Raw genomic sequence first — 12474 nt, forward strand, 5'->3', positions numbered from 1 at the left:
GTCAGGACAGTTTATCTCTTACCTTTCTATTCTCCTCCCTATTCTCCCAATTACATAGGTCTAGACATAAAAACTTTCTATTTGCTTTCTGGCACCAAGAGTAGTGATTTCTCATACACTGATCTCCAGAGATGAACTCCCAAAGGCTTTTAAATTCAGATAAAGCTTTCTAAATGATTTTTCTCTGGTAAAGACTTTGATTTTCCCTTAAATATCAATCTGTACACAAGGGCATTAGAGAAATTATTGTTAGATTGGTGTGGGCCATTATCCCCAATCCACTGATCTTTCCCATTATCCTTGCATACTTATCAGTCATGGTAGCCACAATTTAAGGAAGAAATCCCTGTGGGACATCTGGCTCATCAGCTTTCTTTCTAGCTCTCACCGACTATTATGAGAGTGAAATTGGGTATTCTTCTGTTGACTCAACTTTCCATAGAGATCCAAGAGCCTCAAATTTCCTATATTACAGATATGTATTAGAGTGAGGCTTGACTTGGGAGGAATGGATTTTAAAGTTCTATTAAGAAAAAAAATGTATATATACTTATGAAAACATACATCCATGTATATGAATATATATATCCACAAAATATCGACATATATACATATATAAACGTGTAAGAATGGACAAATATATGTATACAACATTATATATATATATATATATATATATATACCCATTTATGCATATGTACACATTTCTATTTATGCAAGGCATTCCTAATCTAAAGGCCATCAATAGCTTTTCCATGTTCTGTAAACTTGGAAAGAGGGAAATTATCTTTGTTTTCATTAACTTCAAATTGAATTTCAGTATTTTCTTCAATTATTAAGAAATTATTCTTAAGATTAGGAGTCCATAGGCATGATGGGATACAAAAAATATTCATAACTCAAAAATACACAATATATTTATGTGCAAGTATGTTCATGTAGATATATGATCACAAAACTATAGTAGCATTGTACATTTGTTGTACATGCACATATATACATTTATGTGTGTGTTTAAGTGCCTCTATCACAATCTTTCCTGCAGGTAAGCAAAGATAAAGGTGCTAGGTCAATCATAACTAATAGCACAAACTGATACTGATGCTCTTGCCCTCTACGTGATCTCAGATTTTGTCTTGGTGACTATTCCTGGTCATTTGGTATCTATAACATTTTGTTCTTGAGAAATATGCTTATAAGGCACACTAGATACAGTTAATAGACTAACATACTTGATCCTGGAAGAGATTTGGATATAAATCCTGCCCCCAAATTGTATTTCTGAATGACTATAGGCAAGTTACTTTCTTTTCCTTAACCTCACTTTACTTTTCAGTCAAATTGAGGTCCATTAATCAAGCAGAATTTTGTGAAACATCTACTAACAGCCAAGGAGCTCTGCTAATTACTGGGGATAGCAATTCAAAAAATAAACAGTCTCTACTTTCAAAGAGAATTACTATAGTGTTGGAGGCAGTGAAAACACATATATGGGTGTGTTTAAGAAAATGTATGTATAGGCATGACCTAGGCATAAAGAACGAGATTATAAATAAATTAGAGGAACATAGGATAGTTTATCTCTCAGACTTGTGGAGGAGAAAGAAATTTGTGACCAAAGATGAACTAGAGACCATTACCAATCACAAAATAGAAAATTTTTATTATATCAAATTAAAAAGCCTTTGTACAAACAGAAAGAATGCAAACAAGATTAGTAGGGAAGCAACAAACTGGGAAAACATCTTTACAATTAAAGGTTCTGATAAAGGCCTCATTTCCAAAATATATAGAGAACTGACTCAAATTTATAAAAAATCAAGCCATTCTCCAATTGATAAATGGTCAAAGGATATGAACAGACAATTTTCAGATGAAGAAATTGAAACTATTACCACTCACATGAAAGAGTGTTCCAAATCACTATTGATCAGAGAAATGCAAATTAAGACAACTCTGAGATATCACTACACACCTGTCAGATTGGCTAAGATGACAGGAAAAAATAATGATGAATGTTGGAGGGGATGCGGGAAAACGGGGACACTGATGCATTGTTGGTGGAGTTGTGAACGAATCCAGCCATTCTGGAGAGCAATCTGGAATTATGCCCAAAAAGTTATCAAACTGTGCATACCCTTTGATCCAGCAGTGTTTCTATTGGGCTTATACCCCAAAGAGATACTAAAAAAGGGAAGGGGACGGTATGTGCCAAAATGTTTGTAGCAGCCCTGTTTGTAGTGGCTAGAAACTGGAAAATGAATGGATGCCCATCAATTGGAGAATGGCTGGGTAAATTGTGGTATATGAATGTTATGGAATATTATTGCTCTGTAAGGAATGACCAGCAGGATGAATACAGAGAGGCTTGGAGAGACCTACATGGACTGATACTAAGTGAGATGAGCAGAACCAGGAGATCATTATACACTTCGACAACGATATGGTATGAGGATGTATTCTGATGGAAGTGGATTTCTCTGACAAAGAGATTTACTGAGTTTCATTGGAGAAATGATGGACAGAAACAGCTACACCCAAAGAAGGAACACTGGGAAATGAATGTGAACTATTTGCATTTTTGATTTTCTTCCCGAGTTATTTTTACCTTCTGAATCCAATTCTCCCTGTGCAGCGGGAGAACTGTTCGGTTCTGCAAATATGTATTGTATCTAGGATATACTGCAACATATTTAACATATATAGGACTGCTTGCCATCTTGGGGGGGGAGGAGGGAGGGAGGGGAAAAAACGAAACATAAGTGATTGCAAGGGATAATGTGTAAAAATTACCCTGGCATGGATTCTGTCAATACAAAGTTATTATTAAATAAAATAAAATTAAAAAAAAAAGAAAAGAAAATGTATGTATAGGCTCTAAATATGCGTGTTGAGTAAATATATAGACATAGTTGACATGGATAGATATGATCTGAGGTCAAGTTCTCCTCTGAAGAGAGTATGAGATGGGCCATCCTCACATTACCTGTGCATATAAAGATCAACAGAAATAGCGAAGAGTAAGTAAGTCATTTGACTAAGCAAAAGCCAACAAAAATCAGAGAAGTTCTACAGATGAGAATGACCTAGAATAAGTGAACTCTTTGATTTAGAGAGAGATTGGATCTCAGCTCAAATCAGGAGAGAGAATTCCCTCACCAAGGGATACTCTTAGAAAATCCGTAGGTCTATAAATCTTGAAATTCAAGGGACATAGTGAGTTAGACTTTCAAACCAATTTATAGTTAGAAAGGCCTGAGGGTGCAAGTCAATCTCTGTCTTGAACCATTCTCCTAGACCATCTCTGTAGACCTGCTTCTAAACACCTCAAGTGAACGTTTTATGGTAGATATGAAATATCATGGTCCACATTTTCCAGTTGAGGGCCAGGCCTTTCTTTCAAAATAGTTCACACAGCACACAACACACAACAATTGGGTTACTAATTCATGGGGTAGACACTACTGGGGTGGAAGGCAGTGGTAATTGGAGGGAAGCCCATGCAGTCAACGTTTATTTGAACTGAGTCTTGAAGAACATGAGGGATTCTGAGGAATGGAGGTGGGAATAGAGTGCATTCTTGACAGTGGGGACAGTTACCACAAATGTACAGATGAAAGAGAATGCTAGAAATGATGAGAAACAATAAGAAGCAATTTTGGCTGTGCTACCACTAGTATAGAGAAGAGGGGAGATTGATAAAGCTGGAAAGTGGCTCTGACTTAGCAATGGCTGTTAATCCCTAATGGGAAAGTTCATATTGGCTCCTGGTCATCAGAGGGAACCATGGGGGTTTATGGAAATTAGGAAGAGATGTGTGCAGATTTATCCTGTAGTAAAACACATTTGGGTGCTGAGGGCCTGACCAATAATTGCCATTGTTTGGGGGAAGAAATGGAAGTTAACTTAGTGAGGTCATGAGGTAGAAACAAGGCTCAGAAATAGTTTGAATACATGGAGTTAGTGAGAATGAAGAGTCCAAGATGAACCCAGAGTTTTCTGTCTGGTCACTCCCAGTTCAGGCTTGACTCTTCATGCTTTATTTCTCCCTAGTGTTTAGATACTTCTTGGTTTCCTGTCTCCACTTGTTGCCTCAGAAATGGCAGAGTCAGAAGCAACATTTCCCTTGAGACTTTTCTCTGCTTATAATTGTACCGATTTATTGTTTTGGGTAAGACCTTCTCTTTTCCTCCTCACTCACAAGTGACTCATAAGATCTGTTCTGGAGGGAAAAGACTTATTTTTAATATTTCTTATCTATGGACAAGAGGATTAAGTAAGAGGCATTGGCCCTGAACTGCCCCACATTGCTGGTGGGCAGCAGAGGGAGTGCCGTGGGTAGAGAGCTGGGCCTGATCTCAGGAAGACTGACCTGATTTCAAATCCAGTCTCAGATTTTGCTGATTTTGTACAAGATACTTAACCTTCATCTTCATCTCCTAAATTGTAAAATGGAGATCATAATATCTATTTTCCAATATTGTTGTGAGGATTAACTTATTTTGTTTCCATTTTGATTTTTCTACTATGTCTTTTTCTCACATGATTGATAAAGCAGTTCTCACACTATATAAAATAATCATAGTCATAAGTGGCTGGGTGATATAATGGATAGAACACTGCTCCTTGAGTCAGGAAGACCTAAGTTTAAATCCTGTCTGAAGCTAGCTAGCTATGAATGCTCACAGCACTAACCTTTCAGGGCTATTATGAAGATTCGGTGATATACTGGTCAAGTGATTTATAAACCTTACAATGCATAACATTAATGGTTGTAGTTGTGGTGGTGGTGACAACAGAGGTAATGGTAGTAGCAGTAGTAACAGCAATAGCAGCACTAGTAGTAATTGTAGTAGTAGTAGAAGTAGAAGTAGAAGTAGAAGTAGCAATAGCAGCAGCAGCAGTACTAGTAGTAGTAGTATTACTACTACCAGTAACAGTAGTAGTAATAATAGTGCCACTAGTAGTAATAGTAATACTAGTAGTAGTAATAGTACTAGTAGTAGTAATGGTGATAAGAGTGATACTTGTTTTATCTCTGAACTTTTTGAAAAGACCTCAAGTTTATTTCTATTATGTGTAAATATCACTTTGGGCTTCATTTGACTTTGGGAGTGATAATGATGACAATGACCTTCATGGCATTACAGGCTAAGAGAGCATTCATTTATACCTCTGCCTCTGTTAGATTGGATTTATATTCTTACAATATTGTAGCCCAGCATATTTTAAACTAACTTGATGATAACAGGTATAATTTTCGACTGTTTAAAAACTTGATATATATTTCCTAACATATACAACTTGAAACTTCCAGAAGAATGGAAATGGGCAATGGAAATATTCTTTATTTGGGCAGCTCCTTATATCATAAATCTCAAAGGAAGAGACAGGGAATCCTAGTGCTTTAAGAAGAAGAAAGGTTATTTGGATCTGGGAATTGTTACCACATATCTTTCAAAAATGGGAGGGAAGAAATATATGGATTTATACATAATTTTCTTTTTTCTCTTGAAGTACTAAGAATATTGGCTCTTAAAAATTAAAATCTTACCACTAGTAATTATAGATCAGTATTTAATTTGATTTAACCCAAAATCTAAATTCCTGAAGGAAATTAGAATGGGGTCTGAATGTGTGCTTTTCTATCAAAATTGTTATAATAAATATATGTATATATATATATATATATATATATAGTATATATATATATAGTAAATAAAAGTAAAATCACAACCTACCTGGAAAAGACATTTGTTACTTGATGGTAAAAAACTTACTAGCTGTATGGCTCCAATGAAGTTTTGGTTAATTCAGTTTACTGTTCTTCAAAGGGGTAATAATAGAATACACCACTACGGATTGCGTTGAGGATCAAAAGATTATAAATTTGTGAAAAATGCAATTGCTCTATGAATTTCAACTGGTTTTATTTTATTACTACGCATGGGTTTTTAGATGTGAACAGTGTACAATGTCAATATTATATGAATGACAAATGAATGACATTTGGAAGTTGTGCTTATTTTAAAAGGAAGATTTACACCTAAAATTACTTGGCCATCACTTAAGAAAATTATGAGATTGTTAATTAAGTTATTTGGAGTTAGAGTTTTAATCAAGTCTTAACATAGCTATTTTAAAAGGAAAAATAGGTAAATATACTAAAGTTAACATCGTCTTTGTTAAACTATAAGTATTCTTAGAACTATATAGTCATAATTTTTTCCCTAAGGCAAGAGGGGTTAATTGACTTGCTCAGGGTCACACAGGAAGTGTTCAGTATCTGAGATCTGATTTGAACTCAGGTCCTCCTGACTTCAGGGCTGGTGCTCTATCCACTGGCCCACTTAGCTGCCCCTAGACATAAAATTTTTATCAATCCTGTGCAAGAGCTTGTTGCCTTGTGGAATTTCTACTGAGAAAATGGAATATATTTTTTGCAATGGGAGTGAAATTTTTCCAGTCTTATAATATAGAGTGAGTTTCATCTAAGACTATTTGTCCATAACTTGTGGAGATTATATATATCTTCAAAAGATTTAATATTGATAAATTCCAATTTTAAAGATTTATTTTTACTTTAAGATTGAATAAAAGAGAAGTGTCTGTCATTTTAAAGATCTCCAACTAATTGATTTCATAAAATCTTGTTAACTTTTTAACATCAGAACAAAATTTAGGCTATTTTTTTTAAAAAAAGGGAAATGCTTTTAGGAAGGAATGTTTAAGGAAAGAGAAAACTTCTGTTAAAAAAAAAAACACAAATTTTTGTGTGATTTTGTTTAAGAAGGCCCATTTAATTTTATTTGTAAGCTAATTTATTTCAGTATTTTGATATCAATAATAATTGTGTTCTAATGTACTGTGATTAGTGAGATTTTATTATTTTGGGGGAAAACTTTTTTTGAGATTCAAAATTAAGTTTCCTATGCTCTTGGACCATCCTTAAATAGACTGCAGTCAGCAGGTCAATGGAAGCAATTACTTGAGATGTAAGTCTAGTGAAATATCAGGTCTTGGGAAACCAAGTAGCAAGCTTATTTTGGAAAATCTCAGTCACTCCCACCCAAGAAATCTTTTTACTTAGTTCCATCTATGCAAGGCTACTTGTGGTGGTGTAGGTCTGGAGGACAAGTTGTTATGCAAAGAATTTAATCTATCTATGGAAGTCCATTATGTTCTGCTCAGACTTACGTGGGGTTTGCTGTCTTTGATAGCCTAAATCTATGGATAGTCTGGTATAGAGATATATAGAAATAAAGAGAAATATTCAGGTTAGAAATATATAGAAATAAAGAGAGATAGTTAGGTTTCATTGTAATATAGCCCATCTCCCAAATCGAGTCAGCCAATTAGATTTGATTGCTGTTTTATGGATCATCTAATATTTTGTAGGCTATATAAGCTATGAGCCTGACAACATGGTAGTCTTTGATCAAAGAGAAATGGTCAAATGACCACCCTTTATTAATAATCTGCTGGCCTTGCTAATAAAATGATTAAATTATCCAGAAACTACATCTCTCAAACCTTTTAAAAGTCATATACATCCATTTTCAAAGATGATTAGGCAAAAAGGAAACTAATTTACATGTTATAAAATGTTTATAGCAATTTTTTTTGTAGTGGCAAAAAAATAGAAATTGCAGGGATGTCCATCGTAGGAAAATGGCTGAGTAATTTGTGGCATGTATTTGTGCTGGAATACTACTACACTGTAAGAAATGATGAGCTCAATGGATGGAAAAATTTGAATGAAATAATGAAGAGTAGAATGAGCAGAGCTAAGAGAATATTGTTTATAGTAACAATAAAACAGCAATATTATTTTATGAATAACTTTGAGTAAATAAGGTTTTTGTTATTATATATCTCCAAATTAATTATAAAGGACCTATGAAGAAAGACACTCTCTGAATACAAGAAAGAAGTGATAAATATAAATATGTATAGGATAATTGTACATTCATATATATGTGTGTGTCTATATTTATCTATCAATTAATCAATCTCTCCCCATTTGAGTCTAATGATAGCTATCTCTAAGGTGAGGAGTTGAGCAGGGAAGAAAAAACATATGTAAGTGATAATTTTGTTATATACTTGAAAGCAAGAACAAGTTGTATAGAGTGGATTTGAAAATTTATGTACAATCATCTTTTTTAATGTTCTATATTAATGAAATCCTTGTTTTATTCCATTAATCAAAAATAAAATAAGAAAGAGACATATTAGCTGTATGATTCTTAGCTAGTCACTTAACTCTGTTTGCCTCTGTTTCTTCATCTATAAAATGAGCTGTAGAAGGACATGGAAAACTATTCCAGTGTCTACCAAGAAAATTCCAAATAGGAACACGAAGAGTCAGATATAACTGAAATTATAGAAGTGAAGAGTGATAGTTCTTATTTTTCCCAGGTAAAGCGATTGTTAGTTAGGCCATGTTTGGAAGAATCCTGGCTTTGATCTGGAGGACAGTTGAATGTCTCCAACTGAGTTCCTGTTTTCTTTCTATGCTCAGAAGCAGACAGTAATGAGGGAGAAGGACATGGAGAAACTTGAGTGAGCTTCACTCTTATTCTTCTGATGATGGCTACATAATGGCCCTGGGAATGGAGTAGGGCCATTGGGTCACTTCTGAAAGTGGAGAGTTTAGGTGCCTGTGATTCCCCCTGGTCTTGTTTACCATAATTCTGGCTCTAAGCCATGTTAGGATTTCTAAGGCTGTTAAAAACAGAATCTTTTCTAGAGATTCTCATGGCAAGGCTACCATGGGATCTGTTAAAAACAGTCATATCAGCAGCTTTTGTTACCTGGGTTCAAGGAATAGTTCATTGAGGAGGTGTTTCTTCTGTGGGCTGAGCAAGAATAAACATACTTATATTAGTCATTTTGGAAAATGTTTATCTTAGTAATTTTCATAAGCTTATCTGGGTTTACTATATCCCCTATATTACCAGAATAAATTGAGTCATAAAGTGCAGAGTTCCATGAGACAAGCCTGAAACAGACCCCTGGGGAAAACTCTCAGCTTGAAAATGATGATGAGATACTGAGATAAAAACAGCGTTAGATAGACTTGGAACACTTTAAGTGCATTGAACAAATAAATAATTATTTGCACAACTGTATCTTGTTAAGTGGCTTTTATCAGTGATTTGGATGAAAAGCCAATTGGCTTGAGAAGCATATGAACAGACAATCCAATCGAGAGGCAGGATACTTGATCATATAATCAAAATATATTTAAAAAGATAAGAATTCTGCTCTTCTATATTTATGAGATCTGCAACAGGTTCAAATTGCTGAATCATCTTGGCCTTGGTTTCCTTTTCTGTTCAGTGAGAGGGATCTTGAAGTGTCTTCCAGCTTCAAAGAAGCTATGTTCACATGATTAAGTAGGTCATAGGATATTGGGTCAATTATTATTTAAAAGCTGAAATGGAAAAGAAATTCATGTAAAGTCTTCTGCTTGGAAACTACTTTTTAGTAATTAGATAATGAAGGTATGCCCAGGCGAGACACTTATAAGATTCTTTCTTTTTTTCCCCTTTTAAATTTTATTTTCAAAACATATGCATGGATAATTTTTCAACACCAACCCTTGCAAAGCCTTGTATTCTAATTCCCCCCACCACTCCTAGAGGGTATATAATCCAATATATGTTAAACATAGTAAAAATATATGTTAAACCCAATATATGCATACATATTTATACAATTATCTTGCTGCACAAAAAGAAAATCAAATCAAAAAGGAAAAATGAGAAAGAAAATAAAATGCAAATAACCAACAACAAAAGGGTGAAAATGCTATGTTGTGATTCACACTCAATTCTCACAGTGCTCTCTCTGAATGTAAATGGCTCTCTTCATCACAAGATCATCGGAACTGGCATCAATCATCTCATTGTTGAATTGATCATCATATAATCTTGTAGTTCCCGTGTACAATAATCTCCTAGTTCTGTTCATTTCACTTACCATCAGTTCATGTAAGTTTTTCCAGTCCTCTCTGAAATCATCCTGTGGATCATTTATTATAGAACAATCATATTCCATGACATTCATATAGCATAATTTATTCAGCTATTCTCCAAATGATTCAGTCATTCAGTTTCCAGTTTCTTGCCATTACAAAAAAGACTGCCACAAGTATTTTGCATGTGTGAGTCTTTTCCCCTCTTTTAAGATCTCTTTTGGGATATAAGCCCAGTAGAAATACTGCTGGGTCAAAGGGTACGCACATTTTTATAGCTCTTTGGGCATAGTTTCAAATTGCTCTCCAGAATAGTTGGATTAGTTCACAACTCTACAAACAATGTATTAGTGTCTCAGTTTTCCCACATCCCCTCCAATATTCATTATTATCTTTTCTTGTTATCTTAGCCAATCTGACAGGTGTGTAGGGGTATTTCAGAGTTGTCTTAATTTGCATTTCTCTGATCAGTAGTGATTTAGAGCACTTTTCATATGATTAGAAATGGTTTTAATTTCTTCATCTGAAAATTGTCTGTTCATATCCTTTGACCATTTATCAATTGGAGAATGGCTTGAATCCTTATAAATTTGAGTCAGTTCTCTCTATATTTTTAAAACGAGGCTTTAAACAGAACCCTTAAATGTAAAAATGTTTTCCCAATTTATTGCTTTCCTTCTAATGTTGTCTGCATTAGTTTTGTTTGTATAAAAGCTTTTTAATTTAATATAATCAAAATGATCTATTTTGTGTTCAATAATGAAGGTGCATTTCTTTCAATCAGTAAGTTATCAAGCATATATTAATCACTTTCTGTCATATATCTTAGATATGGTGCCAAATGTTGGTGATGATAAGAAAGGCACAGAAAAACAAAATAATAGACCCCTCTTTTCAGGAGCTACAAGCTTAATGAGGCAGAGAAAATAGGAAAAAATACTGGAAGAAGATAGAAAGAATTCAAATATTAAAAGGTCATAGTAAGTATCAAATTTAGTTCTAGAGTTGTTGTGAGGATCAGATGAGATAGTATTTATAAAGTTCTTCATATAATGTCAGATGTATGGTAGATTAATAATAAATCTTCCCTTTCCTTCCCTTCCCTCCCCTTCTCGTCCTTTCCCTTCACTTTCATTTCTCTTCCTTTTAGCTTCACTTTCATTTCTCTCTCCCTCTCTCCTTCCTTCCTTCCTTCCTTGCTTAGGAAGAATAAAAAATTGAAGAGGGTAATATACACCAATGTGTACTGTAGGGTCATAAAGAATATCTATTACCTCTACTCTAGCAAAAGATTGTGTTTGCCAATATGTATAGCCATCTCTTCTGTTTTTTTCCTCTAAAACAATGAGTAATTCCCTGATTTAATAGTCCCAACTTTTTAATCTTTTATTGTGATTGACTATTAATAAGGAGAGATACAGATTAAATGATAATCTTATTGCCTTGTTATTTTTTTAATCAATGGTCTTTTTTATGGGTTTCTACATTATTGTCCTAAAGGTTCTATCTAGAAGAGAAAGCAAATAGTTGGTGATATTCTTTTAATGACATTTTTAGCAGTCACAAATTTAGCATTTACAAATTTACCATGATGTTTTCCCTCCAAATCTCAGGGATGCTTCTAGCCCCATAGAGGAGTTTTGGCGACCAGGATTATAGGGGGATGCTGTCATTTCCAGGAGGGAGAATTCAGATGAGACTGGTTGTTCCTGGGCGCGCCTGTCTGAGTCATCCCATAGAACATGTTCATGTTCTCCCTATTTACCTTCCTCCCTATATTCTGGCTAAAAACTTTGGCATTTCTGAGATGATGAACCCTTTGGTTGCTTCCAGTCACGGAGTGACTCAATGCTGAGGGATAAAATGATTTGAAATGATGAAGCCATTGTCTCATTGGCATAGAGGAGGAGGCCTTGCTGTTCCATAGACATGTAAAAAGAGGTAACAGCTCCCACCTTAGACTCTTTATTCAAATCTGCTTTATGAAAATCAGTGACTCAGTCTCCAGATTTCTCATATTGAGGGCAATGCATTTTTTTGCTCTTATAAATGCTGCTATTGAGATGTGGAAAGTAGCTTTAATCAAACACATTAACGTCAGCCTTTTCTGCTTCTCCTTTCCTATCATTAGGAAATATTAACTTGTAGGGAATGTGTCCATTGTATAAAGCAACCTCCTGATTTCCTGAGGTCCAGAGTCCAAAGTGTAGACCTGACTTTGATTAAAGAAACCTTCTTCATTAGTAAAATTAGCTATTAACTAGGAAAGGGAGGAAAAAAGAAGGGGAGAGAAAGGCAGTAGAGCAGAGAAGAAAAAGATTTTGTTCATTTTACTATCAAGCCTATAACACACTTGGTGTGGACAATATGGAGAATGAATTAAAATTGCCTAAATCGTAAGTATAAAAACAGCTTTTGTTCTTTATAAATCTCCTGGTAGTAATGGAGATCAGAAACATCACTCACTTTTTTCTTATGTCCAGAACAACCCA

The sequence above is a fragment of the Antechinus flavipes genome, chromosome 6 (assembly GCF_016432865.1).
Source record: "Antechinus flavipes isolate AdamAnt ecotype Samford, QLD, Australia chromosome 6, AdamAnt_v2, whole genome shotgun sequence".
NCBI classification, from domain to species: Eukaryota; Metazoa; Chordata; class Mammalia; order Dasyuromorphia; family Dasyuridae; genus Antechinus; species Antechinus flavipes.